This window comes from Salmo salar, chromosome 06, assembly GCF_965601325.2.
Source record: "Salmo salar chromosome 06, fSalSal1, whole genome shotgun sequence".
NCBI lineage: Eukaryota > Metazoa > Chordata > Actinopteri > Salmoniformes > Salmonidae > Salmo > Salmo salar.
In genome coordinates this window covers 56,222,810-56,247,370 of record NC_138296.1, presented here as the reverse complement: position 1 = coordinate 56,247,370, position 24,561 = coordinate 56,222,810, and the positions used below count along the sequence as shown (strand labels likewise).

The following is a 24,561-nucleotide window of genomic DNA, read 5'->3' as shown; positions in this document are numbered from 1 at the left end:
TTTGACACCGAGTCTTGTAAATGTCCTGGAGGGCAGGCAGTGTTCCTCCGGTGATGTGTTGGGCTGACCGCACCACCCCTGGAGAACCATGTGGCGAACCAGCCCTACAGAATGCTCATCTTTAGAAGTTTGTGAGAATTATAATGTCTAATTTCTTCAGCCTCCTGAGGTTAAAGAGGTGTTGTTGTGCCTTCTTCAAAAATCAAAACAAATGTATTTGTCACATAGACAGTTTACAGCACGTATAAAAGGTACAGCGAAATGCTTATGTGCTTGCTCCCTCAACAATGCAGTACATTAATCAATAATAAAAATGAAAAGAGTTAATTATGTCAAAAATAACAAGTAATAGAAGAGGTAGTATCCATAGTAATAATGGACTGTATTTATAGAGTGGGTAGTGGAATCAATATTATATAATAGAACAGCAGCGTTGTGTGTGTGTGTGTGTGTGTGTGTGTGTGTGTTTATGGGTGTTTGTTTGTAAGGGTTGAATGTATGGGTAGTCAGTGCAAATTCTTTCTAAGGTACATATAGTTTCTCCGGTGCAAAGAGTCTTCAAGGTGCAGTTCTGTACAGGGAGACAGCTTGGTTTAGCTTTTCAGCCTTGTGGTAAAAGCTGTCTCGGAGCCTGTTGGTCCGAGATCCTATACTCCGATACCGCTTGCCAGATGGTAACAGAGTGAACAGTCCGTGGCTCAGGTGACTGGAGCCCTTGACTACCTTTCGGGCCTTTTCATGACCTCAGTGATGTGCACGCCAAGGAACTTGAAGCTTTTGACCCTCTCCACTGCGGCCCCGTCGATGTGGATGGGGGCATGCTCTCTCTTCTGTCTCCTGTAGTCCATGATCAGCTCCTTTTTTTTTGACGGTTGAAGAAATTGCTTGAAATAGCGCTCTGGGAATTCCAAAAGTATGAAAGCCAACGGTCCAATATTGTAGAACACGGCTGACTTGCCTAGTTAAATAAAGGTTAAATAAATAAAAAATAATAATAAGTGCATAAACCCTGTTGGCCGAAAGGCTCATTATTACATATTTATTAACCTTATTTGATTGGCTGATATTGAGTACTGTATGTCACATATGTCACAATGGAACGCAGGATACCACTGCTCAGAGGCTGTGAACTTTGTAGCAAGCTTTATTCTCGTCTCATTCATGTCTCAGCTGTCGGCTCGCTCTAAAGATAATGACTTGTTTGGGTTAGAAGAAGCCACCAACATCAGACTGAACAAGGCTCACATTGTCTTTGCCTTAATTTCCTTCACATTTATGTCAGCTAATGAAAGCCTTGTTTTACCACCATCAGGAGCTCTCACTCAATAAGAAACGTTTGATATGAAGTGACTTACAGAATGGCTAAATTGGGCTTGTGTGATGAGCTCATATATAAGCCTGATACGAGGGAGAGAGTGAGTTCAGGGCAAGGCGCACTTTGATGTCATGGCATTTTAGGCACATCCTTGTTGACCCACCTAGCGAAAGAGTCATGAGAGTGTTGACTCAGTTGCAGTAGCGTCCTTCCTCTCTGTCTCCCACACTAATCCAATAAATTGACAACATAAACACACACAAGCACACACACACACCAGCCCAATAAAGAGAATGAAACACAAACAGTTAACCCCGCCAAGCCACTGTTTGGTTAGGTCGTTTGGTTTGGAGAGGGGTCAAAGTTCATGGGGAGTGAGGACACTGAGACACTAGTTGTGTCTGAAATGGCACCCTAATCCCTATAAGTAGTCCACTATAATATATGGAATTTGTGTCTGTGTGTGTGAGATGTTTGTACTATTGTGTGTATTCTGTTTGGGAGGTCTACTGGACTCTAAAATCGTGTCATTTTCAAGCGCTTTATTATGTCCTCCTCCTGTCAACGGGTCAGCTATTTTGGTGTATGTTTCTTAAAGGTATACTTCAGGATTTTCTCCAGAGTCAGATGAACTCATGGATACCTTTTTTATGTCTCTGGGTGCGGTTTGAAGGAAGTTGCTAACTAGCGCTTGTGGAATTGCTAACTAGAGTTACCCATAGACTTCCAGTCATTGTGCTATCTGCTATCATACGAGCAGAAACCCATAGACTTCCATTATTGCGCTTACACTAAATAGCATTGGCACGCAAAACTACCTGTAACTTCTTTCATGCTGGACAAGGAGAAATACAAATGGCATCCACGAGTCCATCTGACTCTGGGGAAGTAGATAAAAGGCCTCATTACCAAAAACCCGAAGTATCCCTTTAATGGCAGCAACTGTGTTTCAGAAGTGTAGTGAAGCGAATGCCGTCATTGTAAATAAGAATTTGTTCTTGACTTGCCTTGTTAAATAAAGGTTCAATGACTAAAACAGCTGGGATCATGGAGCGGGAGAAATGATTGTAGTGGAGTGGGAGTAGCTATGGTCTATGCTCTGTGTATCTGTGTGCACATGTGGATCTGTGAGCGTGTGTGTGTGTGTGTGTGTGTGTGTGTGTGGGGGGCTTATGTGTGTTTTTTTCTCGTGCTCACAGCCAAAGGGATGTGTGGTATGCAATATAGCATTTGGAGAGAAAAAATACTATGCAATTGAATCCAGGGCAGGGGGCACAGCTGTGTGTGTATATTGGAGGTAAGGTAAGCTCTCCTCTTGCTCCATCCTGGAATGTACCCTACTTCTACCACCGGTTATGAGTCCAAGGTCAGACCATAGTACAATAGGTCAGTCTTTCACCTCAGTTGATTTCCAGGTGTGGATCAAAGGCCTTACAGAGCACCACCCAGGCAACAAAATTGTAGCCTTTTGAACACGTTTTAGGCGGGGGCCTTCCTTGCCTATATGGTAGGGGATATAGGTCCCTAAAAGTCGAGTGCTTTCACCAGTCTCCATGTTTAGCCTTTTGATCACAGCCAAAACACATTCCATCACCTAAAAGGGTCAAGACAGCCCAGTAGATGAATTCATCATTGGACCCCGGTACTGCTCAAATTACCCAGTCCAGAAACCTGTGTAGGTGCTGATGTATGTATACACACACAACGAGAAGGAGTGTGTAATGAGTGTATCATGCCCTCACACACATACTAATGCAGACGTTCACACACACACACACACACACACACACACACACACACACACACCTAATGCAGACATGAACACTGACACATACACGCACGCACACACACGCACAAACACTCACACATACTGATGCAGACATACACAGAGACACACATACACTCACACACAAACACAGACACACACACACATTCTCACAGTGTGAGTGCTATGATAGATGGAGGGGAGTACTCAGCTGGGGGGAGAATAAACATGAGGTTCATGCCAAAGCTTGGCTAGGGTCATATAGGTCCGTATTTCCCCAAAACCACACACACATATACACTCGGACACAAACAAATACACACCCTACCCCGATTCACTCAGCACTCAATCCCCCAATCCTTATTCATAACTACCCCCACCTCTAAACTTAAGGCTCCTCTCTCCATCTTGTTTCTCCGTCTTTCATACCACCTATGCTCTGCCCATCCACCCCAAACACACACATGCTGCCCCAATCAACTCCTGTCAGCTGGATACTGTTAAAACGTGCTTTAAATAAATGCCCCGGTGAGACTTTCTGACACTCTGAAAACATAAGAATTGCTACGATGAGGGAGAGATGGAAGAGAGAGATGGAAGGAAGAAGGGAGGGTGACAAGAAAAAATATGGGAAAAAAAGAAGAGTACAATTTCAACACCTTAGGCTCCTGCTCTGTTCACCTAGCCTATGTCGTTCCTCTGGAATGCTATTAGCTGTGAGTTATTGTGTGTGTGTGTGTGTGTGTGTGTGTGTGTGTGTGTGTGTGTGTGTGTGTGTCTGTCTCTTTGTCCGCCATGCTCAGCTGCCAATCTCTCTCTCCCTCCCTTTTCCTTTCATTCTCCTATTCCTCCTCTCTTACACACTTCTCTCTCTTTCCTTCCTTACGCATTCTCTCTCTCGTAGAATGAATGTCCTTCTCCATATTGCAGCTGTTCAGAGATAGTTCTCTGTGATCTGGAGTAATATGATCAGTTTTGCTTTTTAGACCACAATGAATAACACAGATCCTTATCACTGCTATGGCTTCTACCAATAAGTCATCTTGAGCTAGTGAGCTTAAGGTGATGGAGAAGCAACTTTTCGAATAACATGGTCTTTGTCAGGGTGTTGCTATAGGGAGTTATGGCCCTTTGTAGCACAGTTGGTAGTTCATGGTGCTTGCAACTCCAGGATAGTGGGTTTGATTCCCAGGACCACCTCAAAGTAAAATGCATGCATGCCTATAAGTCGCTTTGGATAAAAAGGTCTGCTAAAAATTGAAAAGTTACTAAGTCATAGTGCGTTACTATACCATAGTACTCCTCTGGCTCAGAGAATGGCTTTGTATCAGGGTTGTTGTGTTCTGCACCAGTCAGCATATGCCCCCGTTATGCACACACCCACTGCTGTACTCCTGAGTCCAGTAAAAACAAACCATAGCTGTGCCAGTATCAACACAGTCTATTGTTATACACTCTAGGGTCGCCTCCAGTAACCATTCTGATCCCTCTCTCCCCCTCTATTTTCCTTTCTCTCTCTCTGTCTCTCTTTCTCTCTCTCAAATCAAATCAAACGTTATTTGTCACATGCGCCGAATACAACAAGTGTAGACCTTACCGTGAAATGCTTACTTCCAAGCCCTTAACCAACAGTGCAGTTCAAGAAGAGTTAAGAAAATATGTACCTAATAAACTAAAGTAAAAATAAAAAGTAACACAATAACATAACAATAACGAGACTATATACAGGGGGTACCGGAACCGAGTCAGGTAATTTGTACATGTAGGTAGGGGTGAAGTGACTATGCATAGATAATAAACAGCGAGTAGCAGCAGTGTACAAAACAAATGGAGGGGGGGGGGGGGGGGGTCAATGTAAATAGGCCAGTGGCCATTTGATTAATTGTTCAGCAGTCTTATGGCTTGGGGGTAGAAGCTGTTAAGGAGCCTTTTGGTCCTAGACTTGGCGCTCCGGTACTGCTTGCCTTGCGGTAGCAGAGAACTTGGGTGACAGGAGTCCTGACAATTTTATGGGCTTTCCTCTGACACCGCCTATTATATAGGTCCTGGATGGCAGGAAGCTTGGCCCCAGTGATGTACTGGGGCGTACGCACTACCCTCTGTAGCACCTTATGGTCAGATGCCGAGCAGTTGCCATACCAGGCGGTGATGCAACCAGTCTGGATGCTCTCGATGGTGCAGCTGTATAACTTTTTGAGGATCTGGGGACTTGTGCCAAATCTTTTCAGTCTCCTGAGGGGGAAAAGGTTTTGTCATGCCCGACTGTCTTGGTGTGTTTAGACCATGATAGTTTGTTGGTGATGTGGACACCAAGGAACTTGAAACTCTCGACCCGAACCACTAAAGCCCTGTCGATGTTAATGGGGACCTGTTCGGCCCGCCTTTTCCTGTTGTCCACGATCAGCTCCTTTGTCTTGCTCACATTGAGGGAGAGGTTGTTGTCCTGGAACCACACTGCCAGGTCTCTGACCTCCTCCCTATAGGCTGTTTCATCGTTGTCGGTGATCAGGCCTACCACTGTTGTGTCGTCAGCAAACTTAATGATGGTGTTGGAGTCGTGTTTGGCCACGCAGCCATGGGTGAACAGGGAGTACAGGAGGGGACTAAGTACACACCCCTGAGGGACCACAGTGTTGAGGATCAGCGGGGCAGACGTGTTGTTGCCTACCCTTACCACCTGGGGCCGGCCGTCAGGAAGTCCAGGATCCAGTTGCAGAGGGAGGTGTTTAGTCCCAGAGTCCTTAGCTTAGTGATGAGCTTCGTGGGCACTATGATGTTGAACACTGATCTCTCTCTCTTTCGCATTCTCCTGTCTAATATTCCCACTCCCTGTGGTGTTCCAGAATGGGCTCCCGCTGCACCGATAGAGTAGGGAATTAGAAGGTAGGATCGCTGTTTTGGGAAGTTGGAGTGTCATTTCAGAACTGGCAGCCTCGTTGGAGAGATTTATGCGCTGTGTTTCTCACTGTGTAACACACACACGTACAGACAGACACAGACGCACACAAACACTTAAACACTTTTGCACTTTTGCACACACACAAACACATTTTCTCTCTCGTGCTGGATCTATATTACTTGGCAATATGTTAAGTGTTGCTGGCTGCATCCAACAGTCCAAGTCAAGTAGTTTTACTGTTGACCATTATTTCCCATACAACCGACAGTCGTTTAAAAATGTGGTCCTTGCTGATTCCTAGTAGTCATGTCAAGAATGCTAGGAGTGGTGGTAGGAGTCAGGCGCAGAGAGCAGAGGTAAGAAAAAATAAGATTTATTTTCTCTGGTACGACATGGTCGACGCCAACACAACAGGTGTGTGAACTAAATGACCAACCCATACACAACGGGCACACAGTCCGTAAAGAAAATAATCCAGGCAGATCGCCAGCACATCCAAAAAGCACACTGATGTAAAATAATCCCGCACAAACCTGGGCGGGCTAAACAGGCTTAAATAACAACAAATCAAGAAACACAAATAAGGAACAGGTGCAAACAATAAGACATTACAAACAGAAAAGGAAAAAGGGATCAGCGGCGGCTAGTAGGCCGGCGACGCCGAGCGCCGCCCGAGCAGGCAGGGGAGCCACCTTCGGTGGGATTCGTGACAAGTCAGCATTGTCAGCACACTAAGAATTCACAGTCATGTGTGTAGTTGTCTTATGAATTGTAACGCATGATCTTTTTGTGTGAACAGGAACATAAGAATATGAGTGAGTTTGTGAAGTTGGGAGTATTGAAAGTGTGTGCGTGTGTGTCTGTGTGTGCGTGCATAGGTACATACGTAAGAACGTGCAAGTGTGTGTTTGTGTTTGTGTGTGTGTGTGTGTACATGCTCGTCTGTGTGTGTTCACGAAGTGACAGCAGGGCCATCATCACCCAGCGTCTCCCAGCTGTGACCTGAGGCCACATGTGCTGCCAATTAGGACCAATCAGAGCCCTGTAATGAGGGTGGGGGGAGGGGCCGACCCATGATTAGTGTGTCAAACTGATGAGAGAGTACAGGGGAGGGAGGGGGAGGCCAGGAATCATATTTCTCTCCCTCTCACTATTTTCCCCGTTCTGCTGATTTGCTTTGTTTGATTTGTGTATGGTGATAGCAACGCTCATCAAAATTATTCAGGTTTTAAAAACAATCCTAATAAATGTATAGTTGGACAATGGATGAAGGAAGATACTGCACATTTTCCCAAAAAATTATCCATCAGCTATTGACTGAATTATAGGACATTTTACTGGCACGGACAAATAATGGAGTTCAGGGATTTTGGTGGGAATTCAGGTCTTAAATGTATGTCAAATTTCACTTATTTGTTTTGTTAAAATAATGAAAATATGATGTGCCTTTTTTGCATAAATGCACTGGGTGTATGTGCATATATGAATAAATGAACATAAAGGGGTGGAACCGGGCAGCAACCACCACAAACCCGCCCTGTCCCACGCCTACCTACACTCACCTGCGCTATCTAGACTGCCTCGTTAATTACTCCTGTTGTCATGTTCTGTTTCATAATTGTGTGTCAATAGCAGAATACCCTCAGATAAAAGATCAACACACTTGGCTCTAGATTACACCTATCTATACATACTTTATATTGTTTGCGAGATCAGACATAATATCAAAATAATCTGAGTGTTCATTTTCAGAAGTAGCTTTCATTTCAGTGCACCTCATTTGTAAACAAAAACATTTACACCCTTCCTCAATAAAGTTATCTTTCTTCTCTGTTGTGACGCAAGTGTCGAGACGATGCGTTAATTCCCAGACGAAGCTTTAGCTTTCTTATAGATGCTACGGAAAGACAATGTATTCCATTGAGCCCATTTCAGCCATTCCCGGGGTGTGTTTGACAGGTCATTACAAACATTTCTGTGTTCGGAACGTTAACAGGGGAAAAAAATCGACAGGCAGAAGAAGCAAGAGTATGAAAGAGTCGCAGGAGTAAAATTAAAGCAGTCAATCCAGCAAGATTTAAATGACAAGTTTATTTTGCACCTCTCAAACACAGGAAATACTCTAGATGGCTGAAAAAGACAGATCCTCCGGTGGGTGGGGAAAGCGCGTTGCTAATGGTAGGGTTGGTCTTGCCCCCCACCACTCCATATGGTGGTTGGGGCTGGAGTAAGATTCAGCTGAGCTCTTTTTTCTAAATGTTTTCTTTGTTTTCTGCAGTCTATGGAGTTTTGCGACTGAGTGTTCAACTTTGCTGTTGCACATTTCACCTACAAAATATACCCCATCATTATATCATTACGTTCTCACTGCAAGATTGTCTTTTCTTGGACATTCATCTCAATTTGTGGCTAGCCCTATACACACCACAACCATTGAATTGAATGGACTGAATGGGAGCCTGAACGTTTAACAGGAATAGATCATGCTGTAAAAGTCTTCAGAAAAGTAAAACTGAGGTAATGGTTGAAGCTTTGTTTGTGGTGAACAATACTCTACAATGTACAGAGTTCTGTTGTAAGGATCTTCAAAAGGGTGAAACTGAGATCACTGTTGAAAATTTTGTTGTATGTGGTGAACATGCGCCATAGCCTAAAAGATAGTTAATTAATAGTCCTAGTTTATAGTGTATACTGTATGTTTGAGGTTATATATGAGTACTGTATGTTTGCGGTTATATATGAGTGTGTACTGTATATTGAAGGTTATATATGAGTACTTTATATTTGAGGTTATATAAGATTGGGTACTGCATGCTTGAGGTTATATATGAGTACTGTATGTTTGAGGTTATATATGAGTGCGTACAGTACTGTATATTTGAGGTTATATATGATTGGGTACTGCATGCTTGAGGTTATATATGAGCGTGCATTGTATGTACAGTGAGGGAAAAATGTCCCTTTTACTTATTTGCCTCATTAAAATGCAAATCCTTTTATAACATTTTTGACATGCGTTTTTCTGGATTTTTGTTGTTGTTATTCTGTCTCTCACTGTTCAAATAAACCTAACATTAAAATTATAGACTGATAATTTCTTTGTCAGTGGGCAAACGTACAAAATCAGCAGGGGATCAAATACTTTTTTCCCTCACTGTATGTATTTATTCGTTGTGTTCTTATTTTTCTAATATTACATTTTTTTTCTCTCTGCATTGTTGGGAAGGCCCCGTAAGTAAGCATTTCACTGTTAGTCTACACCTGTTGTTTACGAAGCTTGTGACAAAGAAAATGTTATTTTATTTGTTTGGGGTTATACAGTGCCTTCAGAAAATATTCACACCCCTTGACTTTTCCCATATGTTGTTGTGTTACATCCTGAATTTAACATGGATTAAATTGAGATGTTGTATCACTGCCCTACACACAATACCCCATAGTGTCAGTGGATTGGTGTTTTTAGAAATGTTTACAAATGAATAAAAAATGAAAAGCTGAATCTTTATTCAATAAGTATTCAACTCCTTTGTTATGGCAAGCCTAAATAAGTTTAGGAGTAATCATTTGCTTAACAAGTCACATAATAAGTTTCATGGACAATAATAGTGTTCAACATGATTTTGGAATGACTACTTCATCTCTATACCCCACACATACAAAAATATGTAAGGTCCCTCAGTTGAGCAGTGAATTTCAAACACAGATTCAACCACAAAGAACAGGGTGGTTTTCCAATGCCTTGCAAAGAAGGGCACTTATTGGTAGATGTGTAAAAAAAACAGACATTGAATATCCCTTTGAGAATGGTTATTAATTACACTTTGGATGGTGTATCAATATACCCAGTCACTACAAAGATACAGGCATAACATTCTCTATATTTTCAAGTGGCTGCATCATGTTATGGGTATGCTTATAATTGTTAAAGGTGCACTATGCAGAAATCGTTCCACCATTTCCTGGTTGCTAAAATTATAATAGTTCTCCTAATTTCAGTTTATGTGACAAAACAAGCAAGTCTAGTGTAGAGACTCATTGTACCATCTAAACCGGTGAGAAATATATTTTCCATAACCAAAAATATTGTATTTCAAACTTAAGAACAGTAAGCATAGAAATAGCACAAAAAGAACGGATCTACCACTTCTTAGACTTGCTTTCAATGAGAATGAAAGATATATAACTCACATTTCTATGTGAATTTGGTCTCGGTCGCACAAAAAGTTACATATGGTAGCTTTAAGGACTGGGAAGATTTTTATTATACAAAATAAAGGGAATGGAGCTGAGCACAGGCAACATCCTAGAGGAAAACCTGGTTCAGTCTGCTTTCCACCAGACACTGGGAGATGAATTCACCTTTCAGCAAAACAATAACCTATAACACAAGGCCAAATATACAATGGAGTTTCTTACCGAGACGACGTTGAATGTTCCTGAGTTGCCTAGTTAAAGTTTTGGACTTAAATCGGCTTCAAAATCTATGGCAAGACTTGAAAATGGCTGTCTAGCAATGATCAACAACCAGAGCTTGAAGAATTTTGAAAAGAATAATGTGCAAATATTGTACAATCTAGCTCTTAGAGATTTACTCAGAAAGACGTACAGCTGTAATCGCTGCCAAAGGTGATTCTAACATGACTCAGCGGTGTGAATACTTATGTAAATGAGATAATATTTCTGTATTTTATTTTCAATTAATTTGCAGAGAAATTAAGGCCTCTATGGGCTATGTGAGGTCTGGGCCAGGTCTTTTATTGTATCTTTCTTGGAGCGCAGCCCAATAATGTCTCAGGAAATGTGATCAGTTTGTTTATACACCAAGGGCTTTCAAACAAATATTCCCTTTTTCTCCCCGAATCACATTTTGAATTTGTCTTTTGTTGTATGAGTTTTCATTATTAGTGCCTGTGCTACTGCAGAGTTTAGTTGTTTTTGTGCGGGCCAATGGAAATTGGAGGGCAGGCAGACAGACAGACACGCGGACGGTTTTGTAGGCAATAAATCATCCGTGATAGGGACAGACACGGTGACCAGAGATTGCAGTCAGGTCGGACTCGTAAAACCACATGTGAGGGGAAGGAATGTATTACCCCGTTGCATTGTGGGTCCTGTGTGTATGTCTGGGTCGAGAGTGCGGTTTTCCCTGACTCACAGGATGTTGTGACGTGGTATGAAGGGGGAGGTTAGAGGGGAGAGAAGCGTAACTTTCTGGAATAGCCCTCTGCGGGGTCAGAAGAAGTGGGTGAATCACGGGTTGTGACTCTGTTTGTCCTTCCGCCCTCCTTCCGAGCCCCCCCCCCCTCCCTGTGTCTCTCTCTCTCCCTTTTATCTTTCTCTTTCTCTGTACATGAGCAGAGCATGACATACACTGAGTGTACAAAACATTAAGAACTGCTCTTTCCATGACATAGACAGACCAGGTGAATCCAGGTGAAATCTATGATCCCTTATTGATGTCACTTGTTAAATGAACTTCAATCAGTGTAGATGAAGGGGAGGAGACAAGTTAAAGAAGGATTTTTAAGCCTTGAGACAATTGAGACATGGATTGTGTATGTGTGCCATTCAGAGGGTGAATGGGCAAGACACCAGGCGCACCGGTTTGAGTGTGTTAACTGCAGCGCTGCTGGGTTTTTCATGCTAAACAGTTTCCTGTGTGTATCAAGAATGGTCCACCACCCAAAGGACATCCAGCCAACTTGACACAACTGTGGAAAGCATTGGAGTCAACATGGGCCAGCATCCCTGTGGAACGCTTTCAACACCTTGTAGAGTTCATACCCTGATGAATTGAGGCTATTCTGAGGGCAAAAGTGGGTGCAACTAAATATTAGGAAGGTGTTCCTAATGTTTTGTACACTCAATGTATGTTGGGCTATTTGGTTTGAGGTATTTGATATTCGGTTTGAGGTTAAAACTTCACTCTCTCTCACTATCCATCTCACTGTCAGGGAGTAGAGAATCATATATTTTTCTAATCAATTTGGGTTGAAATTCAAACTTTCCCTCCATCCCTCCCTCCCTCTCTCCAGTCCCAAAGAAGTTGCTGTTGCAAGAGCCCAACCCCAGAGTGGCAGTGTACCCCCCGTCACCCAGTGCCAATGACCCAAACGTGGTTGGATACAGCGCCCCCCCTGATGGGACCTCGGTCATAACCTCAGAGTCTTTGCTCTCAGGTGAGCTGCTACATACCCATATTTACATTTACATTTACATCATTTAGCAGACGCTCTTATCCAGAGCGACTTACAAATTGTTGCATTCACCTTAAGATATCCAGTGGAACAACCACTTTACAATAGTACATCTATATCTTTTTTTTTGGGGGGGGGGGGGGGGGTTAGAAGGATTACAATATCCTATCCCAGGTATTCCTTAAAGAGGTGGGGTTTCAGGTGTCTACGGAAGGTGGTGATTGATTCCGCTGTCCTGGCGTCGTGAGGGAGCTTGTTCCACCATTGGGGTGCCAGAGCAGCGAACAGTTTTGACTGGGCTGAGCGGGAACTGTGCTTCTGCAGAGGTAGGGGGGCCAGCAGGCCAGAGGTGGATGAACGCAGTGCCCTTGTTTGGGTGTAGGGCCTGATCAGAGCCTGAAGGTACGGAGGTGCCATTCCCCTCACAGCTTCGTAGGCAAGCACCATGGTCTTGTAGCAGATGCGAGCTTCAACTGGAAGCCAGTGGAGTGTGCTGAGGAGCGGGGTGACGTGAGAGAACTGGATTAGGACCTGCGCCGCTTCCTGTGTAAGGCAGGGTCGTACTCTGCGAATGTTGTATAGCATGAATCTACATGATCGGGTCACTGCCTTGATGTTAGCGGAGAACGACAGGGTGTTGTCCAGGGTCACGCCGAGGCTCTTAGCACTCTGGGAGGAGGACACAATGGAGTTGTCCACCGTGATGGCGAGATCATGGAAAGGGCAGTCCTTCCCCGGGAGGAAGAGCAGCTCCGTCTTGCCGAGGTTCAGCTTGAGGTGGTGATCCGTAATCCACACTGATATGTCTACCAGACATGCAGAGATGCGATTCGCCACCTGGTTATCAGAAGGGGGAAAGGAGAAGATTAGTTGTGTGTCGTCTGCGTAGCAATGATAGGAGAGACCATGTGAGGATATGACAGAGCCAAGTGACTTGGTGTATAGCGAGAATAGGAGAGGGCCTAGAACTGAGCCCTGGGGGACACCAGTGGTGAGAGCACGTGGTGCGGAGACGGATTCTCGCCACGCCACCTGGTAGGAGCGACCTGTCAGATAGGAGGCAATCCAAGAGTGAGCCGCGCCGGAGATACCCAACTCGGAGAGGGTGGAGAGGAGGAGCTGATGGTTCACAGTATCAAAGGCAGCAGATAGGTCTAGAAGGATGAGAGCAGAGGAGAGAGAGTTAGCTTTAGCAGTGCTCAGAGCCTCCGTGACACAGAGAAGAGCAGTCTCAGTTGAATGACCAGCCTTGAAACCTGACTGATTTGGATCAAGAAGGTCATTCTGAGAGAGATAGCAGGAGAGCTGGCCAAGGATGGCACGTTCAAGAGTTTTGGAGAGAAAAGAAAGAAGGGATACTGGTCTGTAGTTGTTGACATCGGAGGGATCGAGTGTAGGTTTTTTGAGAAGGGGTGCAACTCTCGCTCTCTTGAAGACGGAAGGGACGTAGCCAGCGGTCAAGGATGAGTTGATGAGTGAGGTCAGGTAAGGGAGAAGGTCTCCGGAAATGGTCTGGAGAAGAGAGGAGGGGATAGGGTCAAGCGGGCAGGTTGTTGGGCGGCCGGCCGTCACAAGATGCAAGATTTCATCTGGAGAGAGAGGGGAGAAAGAGGTCAAAGCATAGGGTAGGGCAATGTGAGCAGGACCAGCGGTGTCGTTTGACTTAACAAACGAGGATCGGATGTCGTCGACCTTCTTTTCAAAATGGTTGACGAAGTCATCCGCAGAGAGGGAGGAGGGGGGGGAGGATTCAGGAGGGAGGAGAAGGTGGCATAGAGCTTCCTAGGGTTAGAGGCAGATGCTTGGAAGTTAGAGTGGTAGAAAGTGGCTTTAGCAGCAGAAACAGAGGAGGAAAATGTAGAGAGGAGGGAGTGAAAAGATGCCAGGTCCGCAGGGAGGCTAGTTTTCCTCCATTTCTGCTCAGCTGCCCGGAGCCCTGTTCTGTGAGCTCGCAATGAGTCGTCAAGCCACGGAGCAGGAGGGGAGGACCGAGCCAGTCGGGAGGATAGGGGACATAGAGAGTCAAAGGATGCAGAAAGGGAGGAGAGGAGGGTTGAAGAGGCAGAATCAGGAGATTGGTTGGAGAAGTATTGAGCAGAGGGAAGAGATGATAGGATGGAAGAGGAGAGAGTAGCAGGAGAGAGAGAGCGAAGGTTGCGACGGCGCAATACCATCTGAGTAGGGGCAGAGTGAGTAGTGTTGGAGGAGAGCGAGAGGGAAAAGGATACAAGGTAGTGATCGGAGACTTGGAGGGGAGTTGCAGTGAGATTAGTAGAAGAACAGCATCTAGTAAAGATGAGGTCAAGCGTATTGCCTGCCTTGTGAGTAGGGGTGGACGTTGAGAGGGTGAGGTCAAAAGAGGAGAGGAGTGGAAAGAAGGAGGCAGAGAGAAATGAGTCAAAGGTAGGCGTAGGGAGGATAAAGTCACCCAGAACTGTGAGGGGTGAGCCATCCTCAGGAAAGGAACTTATCAAGGCGTCAAGCTCATTGATGAACTCTCCAAGGGAACCTGGAGGGCGATAAATGGTAAGGATGTTAAGCTTGAATGGGCTAGTGATTGTGACAGCATGGAATTCAAAGGAGGAGATAGACAGATGGGTCAGGGGAGAAAGAGAGAATGTCCACTTGGGAGAGATGAGGATTCCAGTGCCACCACCCCGCTGACCAGATGCTCTCGGGGTGTGCGAGAACACGTGGTCAGACGAGGAGAGAGCAGTAGGAGTAGCAGTGTTTTCTGTGGTAATCCATGTTTCTGTCAGCACCAAGAAGTCGAGGGACTGGAGGGTAGCATAGGCTGAGATGAACTCTGCCTTGTTGGCCGCAGACCGGCAGTTCCAGAGGCTGCCGGAGACCTGCCGTGCGCGCTGGGACCACCAGGTTAGAGTGGCAGCGGCCACGCGATGTGAAGCGTTTGTATGGCCTGTGCAGAGAGGAGAGAACAGGGATAGACCGACACATAGTTGATAGGCTACAGAAGAGGCTACGCTAATGCAAAGGAGATTGGCATGAAAAATGAACTAAACAACTGGGGAAGCGAGAGAGCAGGGCCTCCCTCACTAACAATTCACTGAAACACTAAAACACTAAAATATAACTTTTCTAGCTACCACTAGAAATTAACATTGATGTAAACTACAGTGGTTCAATGTTTCCAGGAATAGGCTCAAACTTAGTTTATTCCGCTAGATAACTTGGTACAGTATTCTTCCGTGAAAACCCACCTAGTGCACCGTATCCTATGACGCCGTAGCTAACTAGCTAACTAGCATGCTAGCATCCTATAACACACGGTTAGCACCAATACTTGGTAACAACAAGCAACCAATGGATCATTCGTGTCCGTGTCTAGTTCATAACGCAGAAGTAATTAAACGTTGGCTAGTTAACACAAAGTCAGTCCTGCTAGCTACACATGTGGACAACACATCTCGAATGTTCAGAAAGTTAAGCTTACGTTGCAAAAATCTTATTGACTAAAAATGATACAGCTAGCTGGTAGGGTTAGCTAGCTAGCAGTGGGCGCGTTGTAGACTATGTTAGAAAATGTAGCTGGCTAGCTAACCTCGATAGTTACTCTGTACTACGCCTTTATCTTGATACAAAGACAACTATGTAGCTAGCTAACATTACACTAGTCAAATCGTTCCGTTGTAATGTATATAGTTTCTATAGTACTGCTAATTGCAGTATGCAGGCATACGCAGGCATACACACACACACATAGGTGAGAGATCACACACACAGATGTAGATATGTGTATGCAGAGACACTGTCACACATACCCAAATGCATGTGCATACACACGTACACATACTGCATGTGCACAGACACGCACACATGCATGCACACTCACGCATATGCAAACACACACACATCTCTCTCAGGGGACCACTTTACACTAAACAGCCCCCATACATATTTGTTTCTTTCCTTTAAAGAAAATGGTAATCATATTTCATAATTTGGACATTAACTTTTTGATTGGACAGAAGGAAATTACAGAGGGAGCTAGATGTTAGCAGGGCTTACACAGGGCAGCCAGGATGGGGCTCGTGGGGGGGGGGGGGTCCGGAGTCGGCAGCAATTACACTTAACCAGACTCCGGCACCCCCAAACATATATTCTCAACAAGAGAATAGAGAGAATGGGTCATTCATGGTTCAAATATACTCCTATTTGAAGTCAGAGTTTAAATATATGCCCCAGCATGTGCAGTAATTTTAGTTCTGTTATTTGTCTAGCAAGTCAGAGAGAGAACATTATTTTCATTAGCATGAATGGGTTGTTATATGTACATCAGAATGTTGGGCTCCTTTCCTTTTTTGTATTATCATCAATTACTGATGTCATTTCATCAAGTTACCAGCACTCAGAGAGAGAGAGAGAGAGAGAGAGAGATGGGGGAAATTGAGAGAGAGAGAGAGCTATTGAGAGGGGGGAATTGAGAGAGAGAGAGAGCTATTGAGAGGGGGGAATTGAGAGAGAGAGAGAGAGAGAGAGCTATTGAGAGGGGGAATTGAGAGAGAGAGATGGGGGAAATTGAGAGAGAGAGAGAGAGAGAGCTATTGAGAGGGGGGAATTGAGAGAGAGAGCTATTGAGAGGGGGGAATTGAGAGAGAGAGCTATTGAGAGGGGGGAATTGAGAGAGAGAGAGAGAGAGAGAGAGAGATGGGGGAAATTGAGAGAGAGAGATGGGGGAAATTGAGAGAGAGAGCTATTGAGAGGGGGGAATTGAGAGAGAGAGAGAGAGAGCTATTGAGAGGGGGGAAATTGAGAGAGAGAGAGAGAGAGCTATTGAGAGGGGGGAAATTGAGAGAGAGAGAGAGAGAGATGGGGGAAATTGAGAGAGAGAGAGAGAGAGATGGGGGAAATTGAGAGAGAGAGAGAGAGAGATGGGGGAAATTGAGAGAGAGAGAGAGAGAGGGGGAATTGAGAGAGAGAGGGAGATTGAGAGAGGGGGAAATTGAGAGAGAGAGGGGTGAAATTGAGACAGACAGAGAGAGAGGGGGAAATTGAGAGAGTGAGAGGGGGAAAATTGAGAGAGTGAGAGGGGGGAAATTGAGAGAGAGGGAGAAAATGGGAAATTGAGAGAGGGGGGGATTGAGAAAGGGGTAAATTGAGAGAGGGGGGATTTAGAGAGACAGAGGGGGGAAATTGAGAGAGAGAGAGAGAGAGAGAGAGGGGGAAATTGAGAGAGAGAGGGGGGATTGAGAGACAGAGAGAGGGGGGAAATTGAGAGAGAGAGAGAGGGGGAAATTGAGAGAGGGGGGTGAAAATTGAGGGAGGGGGGATTGAGAGACAGAGAGATGGAGGAAATTGAGAGAGAGAGAGGGGGGGAAATTGGAGGGGGGATTGAGAGACAGAGAGATGGGGAAATTGAGAGGGGGGGGGGGAATTGAGAGAGAGACAGAGAGAGGGGGGAATTGAGAGAGAGAGGGTTGAAATTGAGACAGAGAGATAGGGGGAATTGAGAGGGAGAGAGCGAGAGAGAGAGGGAAATTGAGAGAGGGAGAGAAGGGAATATTGAGGGGGGATTTGAGAGAGGGGGGAATTGAGAGAGAGGGAAAATTGAGAGAGAGAGCGAGGGGAGGAGAGGAATTGATAGAGAGAGGGGGTGGAAATTGAGAGAGAGAGGGGGGGAATTGAGAGAGAGAGAGAGAGAGAGAGAGAGAGAGAGAGAGAGAGAGAGAGAGAGAGAGAGAGAGGGGGGAGAAATTGAGAGAGAGAGGGGTGAAATTGAGACAGACAGAGAGAGATAGGGGGAAATTGAGAGAGTGAGAGGGGGGAAATTGAGAGAGTGAGAGGGGGGAAATTGAGAGAGAGGGGGGAAATTGAGAGAGAGGGGGGGATTGAGAAAGGGGGGAAATTGAGAGAGGGGGGATTTAGAGAGAGAGACAGAGAAAGGGGGGAAATTGAGAGAGGGGGGATTTAGAGAGAGAGACAGAGAAAGGGGGAAAATTGAGAGAGAGAGAGAGAGAGAGAGAGAGAGAGAGGGGGAAATTGAGAGAGAGAGGGGGGAATTGAGAGAGAGGGGGGATTGAGAGACAGAGAGAGGGGGGAAATTGAGAGGGGGGAAATTGAGAGAGAGAGAGAGAGGGGGGGAATTGAGAGAAATGGGGAATTGAGAGAGAGAGTGGGGAAATTGAGAGAGAGGGGGGAAATTGAGGGAGGGGGGTTTGAGAGACAGAGCGATGGGGGAAATTGAGAGAGAGGGGGGGAAATTGAGGGAGAGGGGGATTGAGAGACAGAGAGATGGGGGAAATTGAGATAGAGGGAGGGGAAATTGAGAGAGAGACAGAGAGAGGGGGGAATTGAGAGAGAGAGAGGGTTGAAATTGGTACAGAGCGAGAGAGAGAGGGGAAATTGAGAGGGAGAGAGCGGGAGAGAGAGAGGGAAATTGAGAGAGGGAGAGAAGGGAATATTGAGGGGGGGATTTGAGAGAGGGGGAATTGAGAGAGAGGGGAAATTGAGAGAGAGAGAGGGGAGGAGGGGAATTGATAGAGAGAGGGGGTGGAAATTGAGAGAGAGAGGGGGGGAATTGAGAGAGAGAAGGAGGGAATTGAGAGAGAGAGACCGAGATAGGGGGGAAATTGAGACAGCATGAGAGAGAGGGGTGAAATTGAGAGAGAGAGATGGGAAATTGGGAGAGAGAGGGGGAATTAAAAGAGAGAGAAGGAGGGAATTGAGAGAGAGAGGGGAAATTGAGAGACAGAGAGGGGAAATTAAGAGAGAGAGGGGGGAAATTGAGAGAGAGAGGGAAATTCAGATATAGAGATGGAGAGCTAGAGAGCTAGAGAGAGAGAGGAGGATACACAAACAAAGCAAAATTATTGAAGGTAGGATGGGCAGAGTCCAAAACACTAATTACGGTCCCTACATAGGCCTACCCACCAGTCGAACACTGATTAGGAGAATAGAATAAGAGAGGGATAGAAGGAGGAGAAAGAGCTGCGAACCAACTTTGCTATTTTGTGATTATTTTGACGTTGATCTTAACTTTTTTTAAACGAAATGTATCCGCTATCATTTCTTATGATTGTTAAAAACTTTTCATCAGCAATTACTAACTTCAATTTTGACTTCGACTCATCTGCCCAGAGTTTTTTGTGTAATTCCGAGCCAATTTTCAGACAACCCAGGAGGATATGTCAGCAAAAAAGAGGCAGGAGAGGGGAGTCCTGGCGAGATTAACCTGTTATGGCTTGGGGGCAGTATTTTCACGGCTGGATAAAAAACGTACCCGATATAATCTGGTTACTACTCCTGCCCAGTAACTAGAATATGCATATAATTATTGGCTTTGGATAGAAAACACTCCAAAGTTTCTAAAACTGTTTGAATGGTGTCTGTGAGTATAACAGAACTCAAATGGCAGGTCAAAACCTGAGAGATTCCTTTACAGGAAGTGGCCTGTCTGACCATTTCTTGAACTTCTTTGCCATCTCTATCTTTTACAAAGGATCTCTGCTCTAACGTGACACTTCCTACGTCTTCCATGGGCGCTCAGAGCCCGGGAAAAAACAGAATTTCGTCATCCCAGCCCCAGGCTGAAACACATTATCGCCTTTCTCAAGTGGCCGATCAAGGGAATGTGGGCTTAGGCACGTGCCCTGGCTGCCACCGTCTTTGTGATTTTTCCTCTGTTTGCCGAAAAGGAGATTCCCGGTCGGAATATTATCGCTTTTTTACGAGATAAATTGCATAAAAATTGATTTTAAACAGCGGTTGACATGCTTCAAAGTACGGTAATGGAATATTTAGAATTTTTTTGTCACGAATTGCGCCATGCGCACGACCCTGATTTACCATTTCGGATAGTGTCTGGGATGCACGAACAAAACGCCGCTATTCGGATATAACGATGGATTATTTTGGACCAAACCAACATTTGTTATTGAAGTAGCAGTCCTGGGAGTGCATTCTGACGAAGACAACAAAAGGTAATCAAACCTTTATAATAGTAAATCTGATATTGGTGAGTGCTAAACTTGCCGGGTGTCTAAATAGCTAGCCCGTGATGGCTGGGCTATGTACTTAGAATATTGCAAAATGTGCTTTCACCAAAAAGCTATTTTAAAATGGGACATATCGAGTGCATAGAGGAGTTCTGTATCTATAATTCTTAAAATAATTGTTATGCTTTTTGTGAACGTTTATCGTGAGTAATTTAGTAAATTGTTAGCAAATTCCCCGGAAGTTTGCGGGGGGTATGCTAGTTCTGAACGTCACATGCTAATGTAAAAAGCTGTTTTTTGATATAAATATGAACTTGATTGAACAAAACATGCATGTATTGTATAACATAATGTCCTAGGTGTGTCATCTGATGAAGATCATCAAAGGTTAGTGCTGCATTTAGCTGTCTTCTGGGTTTTTGTGACATTATATGCTAGCTTGAAAAATGGGTGTCTGATTATTTCTGGCTTGGTACTCTGCTGACATAATCTAATGTTTTGCTTTCGCTGTAAAGCCTTTTTGAAATTGGACAGTGTGGTTAGATAAAGGAGAATCGTGTCTTTAAAATGCTGTGAAATAGTCATATGTTTGAAAAATTGAAGTTTTTGTATTTTTGAGGAATTTGTAATTCGCGCCACGCCTATCATTGGATATTGGAGCGGAACGTCTAGATGTAAGAGTTAACGTGACTGCTGTATATATTCCACCTCAGGACAAGAAAAACAATAAGCTGGCACTTATCGAACTTTACGAGGCTATAAACAAGCAGAAAACCATACACCAGGAGGCTGGTTTTCTCGGTTCCGGTGATTATAATTCCAGTTCATTAAGCTGTTGAGGACAGACGTTCCGCTAACTAAAATACCACAATTCAATTTTCTCAAACAATCAACTATTTTACACCATTTTAAAGACAAGACTCTCGTTAATCTAACCACATTGTCCGATTTCAAAAAGGCTTTACAGGGAAAGCAAAACATTAGATTATGTTAGGAGAGTACATAGACACAAATAATCACAGCCATTTTCCAAGCAAGCATATATGTCACATAAACCCAAACCACAGCTAAATGCAGCACTAACCTTTGATGATCTTCATCAGATGACACTCCTAGGACATTATGTTATACAATAAATGCATGTTTTGTTCAATCAAGTTCATATTTATATCAAAAACCAGCTTTTTACATTAGCATGTGATGTTCAGAACTAGAACACCCACCGAAAACCTCCGGTGAATTTACTAAATTACTCATGATAATCGTTGACAAAATACATAACAATTATTTTAAGAATTATAGATACAGAACTCCTTTATGCAATCGCTATGTCCGATTTTAAAATAGCTTTTCGGCGAAAGCACATTTTGCAATATTCTGAGTACATAGCTCGGCCATCACGGCTAGCTATTTTGACATCCGCCAACTTCGGGGTCACCTAAACTCAGAATTACTATTAGAATAATTGGATTACCTTTGCTGTTCTTCGTCAGAATGCACTCCCAGGACTTCTACTTCAACAACAAATGTTGTTTTGGTTCCAAATAATCCATAGTTATATCCAAATACCTCCATTTTGTTTGTGCGTTCAGGTCACTATCCGGAGGGTGATGCGCGAGCGCATTTTGTGACAAAAAAATGTCTAAATATTCCATTACCGTACTTAGAATGATGTCAAACGCTGTTTAAAATCAATTTTTATGCAATTTTTCTCGTAAAATAGCGATAATATTCCAACCGGGCAACGTTGTATTCATTCAAAGGCTGAAAGAAAAAAATGGTGAAGTCCGGTGAATGCGCATCTCAGTCTCACTGTCCCCAGGCTGACCACTTACAAACTCTGCTGCTGTACTTTGCCCAGAGACAGCAGACACCCCATTCCACTTTCTGGCGGCTTTAGAGAGCCAATGGAAGCCTTAGAAAGTGTCACATTACAGCACAGATGCTGTAATGTCGATAGAGATGCAATAGAAGGACAACAAATTGTCAGACAGGGCGCTACCTGTATGGAATCTTCTCAGGTTTTGGCCTGCCATATGAGTTCTGTTATACTCACAGACACCATACAAAAAGTTTTAGAAACTTTAGAGTGTTTTCTATCCAAATCTACTATTATATGCATATTCTAGTTTCTGGGCAGGAGTAGTAACCAGATTAAATCGGGTAAATTCTTTATCCGGCCGTGAAAATACTGCCCCCTATCCCAAAGAAGTTAAGAGACGCGATGCCCAACTTTCATCAACACATCTCCTTCACCACTAGGGGCGGTAGTCCTAGACCACTGTTACTCTACCCACAAGCAAGCAAGCATACAAGACCCTTCTTCATCCCCTCTTCAATTATGACTCTATACTCCTGCTTCCTGTCTACAAGCAGAAGCTAAAACAGTGAGTACCCATGACCAATGTTCCTTCTAATATTTTTAGGCACTGAGCAAACTTCAGGTTGGATGAGCCCAAATGTTGGTGCGTGTTTACTGTGAACATTGAGGCTGTAACCGCTTCAATTTACTGTTTTAACCTCTATGGGCTAGGTGGGACGAATGCACTCCCAGGACTTCTACTTCAATAACAAATGTTGGTTTGGTCCCAAATAATCCATTGTTATATCCAAACAGCGGCGTTTTGTTCGTGCGTTCAAGACACTATCCGAAAGGGTAAATAAGGGTGGCGAGCATGGCGCATTTCGTGACAAAAAAATTCTAAATATTCCATTACCGTACTTCGAAGCATGTCAACCGCTGTTTAAAATCTATTTTTATGCCATTTTTCTCATAAAAAAGCGATAATATTCCTACCGGGAATCTGCGTTTAGGTAAACAGACGAAAGAAAATAAAGCATGGGGTCGACTCGGGCACACGCCTAAGCCCATAGTACTCTGATCGGCCACTTGCCAAAAGCGATAATGTGTTTCAGCCAGAGGCTGCCTCGATATCGTTCCGCTTTTTCCCGGGCTCTGAGAGCCTATGGGAGCCGAAGGAAGTGTCACGTTATAGCAAAGATCCTCAGTCTTGTCGTGTCTTTGGGGTACCATTAAACTGAAGACATGTTTATCAATTAACTCCCTGTAATTATTATCACGTGATCAAACTGATTCATCGTTTAATTGTAATTAACTAGGAGATCGGGGCACCAAGGAAAATATTCAGATTACAAAGTTATAATTTTCCTAATATAACTTTCCTATATTATAACATTATATATTATATTCTATTATAGTATAGGCCGATTATCTTCTGGTTTAAATGGTGTATTTTACCTCGCGTCCAGTCTCATTCCAAACGTCGTAAATTGTTTTATCTGCACGAACCCAGTCTTTACTAAGAGTCATCCATACATCAATTGTCTTAAAATCATTTATTTACTAAACTAAGTAATTCACATAAAGTATACAAACAGTAATTATCATCACAAAGAATTGGTAGAGTAATGTGCCCTACTGGCTAACAGGCATGGCTGGTGTCTTGTAGAACAATGGGTCATAAAATGTTCAGCTGAGGAGGTACACAGAGTTCATTAATATTAACAATTGACAATTGAACGCTCACTCATTCGGGAACAATTGCAATCAATATATATTTACGCTCAGTGTGTCGTCGGGATCCTTGTTAGAGCGTCGTTCTGTTGGAGAGTTTTGTCCGCGTTCTCTCTCTCTCTCTCTCTCTCTCTCTCTCTCTCTCTCTCGGTTAGAATGGATCTTTCAAAGCGACATTCATTAATGTCGTTACAGAATGGATGTTTCGTTGGTCTTCGCGTTCAATGATATAATTTACTTAGCTGCAGACTAATAATTAATATCAAAGACTTGTTCTTATTCTGTCGGTATCAATAGTCTAAAGTTAACCACGTGGTATAGTTCACTTTCAGTAGAGTACTTGGATGGTCAAACCTATTGGCCAACTCGCAATGGAGTGGAGGCCGGGTCTGTTAGACTAGTAAGTCAGGGGGGGTTTTATAGTGAACATAGAACAGGCTTGTCAAATGACGCCTGGTCCTGTCTGTGTCCCTGGGGGCGTGCCGATGACTGAGTTAAGCTTGGTACAGAAATAGAATTGTATCACATTAACATCAGTACATAGCATCTCAATGTATTACAAATAGCTTTATCCTTATTAATACATTCTATACAACCATGTGGATGCAAGTCTCATCGCTGAGGCTATTATATAAACCGTTTTATGGTAATATGGCTATATTGTCTCTTCTGAGTATCACAAAATTGTACCTAGTGGACCAGTTCGTAGCTGGATTCTTCACCAATCTTTCATACCTTCTCCAGAACACAAATGTCGCTTGGCTCCCCAATTCTGTGAGTTGGAAGAATTTCCTGTGTCTCTCTATGGGCCATGTGGCAAGAGATTCTCCTCTTAGAGTTTTTACAACCCTTTCACACAGGGCCTGGGTGGGGGAAGGTAGGTTGAGGGATGGTG

General features: G+C 44.0%; 1 protein-coding gene across 1 annotated transcript in view; it reads left to right on the top strand.

The window, feature by feature from the left end:
• LOC106607552 (protein eva-1 homolog A) overlaps positions 1-24,561 on the top strand; it is an 82,188-nt gene that overhangs the window by 32,628 nt on the left and 24,999 nt on the right. Inside the window, exon 2 of the mRNA XM_014204590.3 lies at positions 12,015-12,158. The gene's annotated coding sequence lies outside the window, so the exon portion shown is untranslated. The remainder of the gene's footprint in view (positions 1-12,014; positions 12,159-24,561) is intronic.